The sequence below is a fragment of the Cucurbita pepo genome, chromosome 16 (genome assembly GCF_057944985.1).
Source record: "Cucurbita pepo subsp. pepo isolate OVF chromosome 16, ASM5794498v1, whole genome shotgun sequence".
NCBI classification, from domain to species: domain Eukaryota; kingdom Viridiplantae; phylum Streptophyta; class Magnoliopsida; order Cucurbitales; family Cucurbitaceae; genus Cucurbita; species Cucurbita pepo.
Genome location: NC_141813.1, coordinates 3,095,245 through 3,100,061, shown reverse-complemented (window position 1 = coordinate 3,100,061; position 4,817 = coordinate 3,095,245). Strand labels below are relative to the sequence as shown.

General features: G+C 38.4%; 1 non-coding gene across 1 annotated transcript; it reads right to left on the bottom strand.

The window, feature by feature from the left end:
- Positions 1-736: 736 nt before the first annotated feature.
- On the bottom strand, positions 737-807 carry TRNAG-GCC (transfer RNA glycine (anticodon GCC)). The gene has a single exon. It is a non-coding gene; the product is annotated as a tRNA-Gly (tRNA).
- Between the last annotated feature and the right edge of the window lie 4,010 nt (positions 808-4,817).

The following is a 4,817-nucleotide window of genomic DNA, read 5'->3' as shown; positions in this document are numbered from 1 at the left end:
ATCCATAACTTACTCGTATTTTGGTCATGCAGTTCTTCCGAAGCCCTTAACTTTTCGTTCACCTCTCGATTTAAAAAAATGAAAACAGAAAATCTCGATAGTGCTACACGTGTCATGTTTAAATTTAACTGATATTGTGGAAACCCTAGTTTTCAAATTAGGCGCACTAATATATTCATAGCTAATCATCGGGATCCACTAGTCGAGAATCGAACTCGGGTCTGTATAGTGGCAGGGTACTATTCTACCACTAGACCACTTGTGCTTCTAAATTTAGTCATATCCATAACTTACTCGTATTTTGGTCATGCAGTTCTTTCGAAGCCCTTAACTTTTTGTTCACCTCTCGATTTAAAAAAATGAAAACAGAAAATCTCGATAGTGCTACACGTGTCATGTTTAAATTTCACTGATATTGTGGCAAACCCTAGTTTTCAAATTATGCGCACTTATATCATCAGAGCTAATCTTCGGGATGCACCAGCCGAGAATCGAACTCGGGTCCGTACGGTGGCAGGGTACTATTCTACCACTAGACCACTTTTGCTTCTAAATTTAGTCATATCCATAACTTACTCGTATTTTGGTCATGCAGTTCTTCCGAAGCCCTTAACTTTTCGTTCACCTCTCGATTTAAAAAAATGAAAACAGAAAATCTCGATAGTGCTACACGTGTCATGTTTAAATTTAACTAATATTGTGGCAAACCCTAGTTTTCAAATTATGATATTTAGGATGCACCAGCCGAGAATCGAACTCGGGTCTATACCGTGGCAGGGTACTATTCTACCACTAGACCACTGGTGCTTCTAAATTTAGACATATTCGTAACTTACTAGTATTTTGGTCATGCAGTTCTTCCGTAGCCCTTAACTTTTCGTTCACCTCTCGATTTAAAAAAATGAAAACAGAAAATCTCGATAGTGCTACACATGTCATGTTTAAATTTAACTGATATTGTGGCAAACCCTAGTTTTCAAATTATGCGCACTAATATCATCATAGCTAATCTTCGGGATCCACCAGTCGAGAATCGATCACGGGTCTGTACCGTGGCAGGGTACTATTCTACCACTAGACCACTGGTGCTTCTAAATTTAGTCATATCCATAACTTACTCGTATTTTGGTCATGTAGTTCTTCCGAAGCCCTTAACTTTTCGTTCACCTCTCGATTTAAAAAAATGAAAACAGAAAATCTCGATAGTGCAACCCTAGTTTTAAAATTATGCGCACTAATATCATCATAGCTAATCTTCGGGATGCACCAGCCGAGAATCGAACTCGGGTCTGTACTGTGGCAGGGTACTATTCTACCACTAGACCACTGGAGCTTCTAAATTTAGTCATATTCATAACTTACTCGTATATTTGTCATGTAGTATCTCGATAGTGCTACACGTGTCATGTTTAAATTTAAATGATATTGTGGCAAACCCTAGTTTTCAAATTAGGCGCACTAATATCATCATAGCTAATCTTCGGGATCCACCAGTCGAGAATCGAACTCGGGTCTGTACCGTGGCAGGGTACTATAATACCACTAGACCACTTGTGCTTCTAAATTTAGTCATATCCATAACTTACTCGTATTTTGGTCATGCAGTTCTTCCGAAGCCCTTAACTTTTCGTTCACCTCTCGATTTAAAAATATGAAAACAGAAAATCTCGATAGTGCTACACGTGTCATGTTTAAATTTAACTGATATTGTGGCAAACCCTAGTTTTCAAATTAGGCGCACTAATATCATCATAGCTAATCTTCGGGATCCACTAGTCGAGAATCGAACTCGGGTCTGTATAGTGGCAGGGTACTATTCTACCACTAGACCACTGGTGCTTCTAAATTTAGTCATATCCATAACTTACTCGTATTTTGGTCATGCAGTTCTTCCGAAGCCCTTAACTTTTCGTTCACCTCTCGATTTAAAAAAATAAAAACAGAAAATCTCGATAGTGCTACACGTGTCATCTATAAATTTAACTGATATTGTGGCAAACCCTAAGTTTCAAATTAAGTGCACTAATATCATCATAGCTAATCTTCGGGATCCACAAGTCGAGAATCGAACTCGGGTCATTACCGTGGCTGGGTACTATTCTACCACTAGACCACTTGTGCTTCTAAATTTAGTCATATCCATAACTTACTCGTATTTTGGTCATGCAGTTCTAACGAAGCCCTTAAGTTTTTGTTCACCTCACGATTTAAAAAAATGAAAACAGAAAATCTCGATAGTGCTACACGTGTCATGTTTAAATTTAACTGATATTGTGGCAAACCCTAGTTTTAAAATTATGCGCACTAATATCATCATAGCTAATCGTCGGGATCCACCAGTTGAGAATCGACCTCCGGTCTGTACCGTGGCAGGGTACTATTCTACCACTAGGCCACTTGTGCTTCTAAATTTAGTCATATCCATAACTTACTCGTATTTTGGTCATGCAGTTCTTCCGAAGCCCTTAACTTTTCGTTCACCTCTCGATTTAAAAAAATGAAAACAGAAAATCTCGATAGTGCTACACGTGTCATGTTTAAATTTAACTGATATTGTGGCAAACCCTAGTTTTCAAATTATGCGCACTAATATCATCATAGCTAATCATCGGGATCCACTAGTCGAGAATCGAACTCGGGTCTGTATAGTGGCAGGGTACTATTCTACCACTACACCACTTGTGCTTCTAAATTTAGTCATATCCATAACTTACTCATATTTTGGTCATGCAGTTCTTCCGAAGCCCTTAACTTTTTGTTCACCTCTCGATTTAAAAAAATGAAAACAGAAAATCTCGATAGTCTGTATAGTGGCAGGGTACTATTCTACCACTACACCACTTGTGCTTCTAAATTTAGTCATATCCATAACTTACTCATATTTTGGTCATGCAGTTCTTCCGAAGCCCTTAACTTTTTGTTCACCTCTCGATTTAAAAAAATGAAAACAGAAAATTGGTCATGCAGTTCTTCCGAAGCCCTTAACTTTTTGTTCACCTCTCGATTTAAAAAAATGAAAACAGAAAATCTCGATAGTGCTACATGTGTCATCTATAAATTTAACTGATATTGTGGCAAACCCTAAGTTTCAAATTATGCGCACTAATATCATCATAGCTCATCTTCGGGATGCACCAGTAGAGAATCGAACTCGGGTCTGTACCGTGGCAGGGTACTATTCTACCACTAGACCACTAGTGCTTCTAACTTTACGCATATCCATAACGTACACATATAAATTTAACTGATATTGTGGCAAACCCTAAGTTTGAAATTATGCGCAATAATATCATCATAGCTAATCTTCCGGATGCACCAGCCGAGAATCGAACTCGGGTCTGTACCGTGGCAGGGTACTATTCTACAACTAGACCACTAGTGCTTCTAACTTTAGGCATATCCATAACATACTCGTATTTCGGTCATGCAGTTCTTCCGAATCCCTTAACTTTTCGTTCACCTGTCGATTTAAAAAAATGAAAACAGAAAATCTCGATAGTTCTACACGTGTCATCTATAAATTTAACTGATATTGTGGCAAACCCTAAGTTTCAAATTATGCGCACTAATATCATCATAGCTAATCTTCGGGATGCACCAGCCGAGAATCGAACTCTGTACCGTGGCAGGGTACTATTACCACTAGACCACTGGTGCTTCTAAATTTAGTCATATCCATAACTTACTCGTATTTTGGTCATGCAGTTCTTCCGAAGCCCTTAACTTTTCGTTCACCTCTCGATTTAAAAATATGAAAACAGAAAATCTCGATAGTGCTACACGTGTCATCTATAAATTTAACTGATATTGTGTCCAACCCTAAGTTTCTAATTATGCGCACTAATATCATCATAGCTAATCTTCGGGATGCACCAGCCGAGAATCGAACTCAGGTCTGTACCGTGGCAGGGTACTATTCTACAACTAGACCACTGGTGCTTCTAAATTTAGTCATATCCATAACTTACTCGTATTTTTGTCATGCAGTTCTTCCGAAGCCCTTAACTTTTCGTTCACCTCTCGATTTAAAAAAATGAAAACAGAAAATCTCGATAGTGCTACACGTGTCATGTTTAAATTTAACTGATATTGTGGCAAACCCTAGTTTTAAAATTATGCGCACTAATATCATCATAGCTAATCGTCGGGATCCACCAGTTGAGAATCGACCTCCGGTCTGTACCGTGGCAGGGTACTATTCTACCACTAGACCACTAGTGCTTCTAAATTTAGTCAAATCCATAACTTACTCGTATTTTGGTCATGCAGTTCTTCCGAAGCCCTTAACTTTTCGTTCACCTCTCGATTTAAAAAAATGAAAACAGAAAATCTCGATAGTGCAACCCTAGTTTTAAAATTATACGCACTAATATCATCATATCTAATCTTCGGGATGCACCAGCCGAGAATCGAACTCGGGTCTGTACTGTGGCAGGGTACTATTCTACCACTAGACCACTGGTGCTTCTAAATTTAGTCATATTCATAACTTACTCGTATTTTTGTCATGGAGTTCTTCCGAAGCCCTTAAATTTTCGTTCACCTCTCGATTTTAAAAAATGAAAAGAGAAAATCTCGATAGTGCTACACGTGTCATGTTTAAATTTAAATGATATTGTGGCAAACCCTAGTTTTCAAATTAGGCGCACTAATATCATCATAGCTAATCTTCGGGATCAGCAGTCGAGAATCGAACTCGGGTCTGTACCGTGGCAGGGTACTATAATACCACTAGACCACTTGTGCTTCTAAATTTAGTCATATCCATAACTTACTAGTATTTTGGTCATGCAGTTCTTCCGAAGCGTGTCATGTTT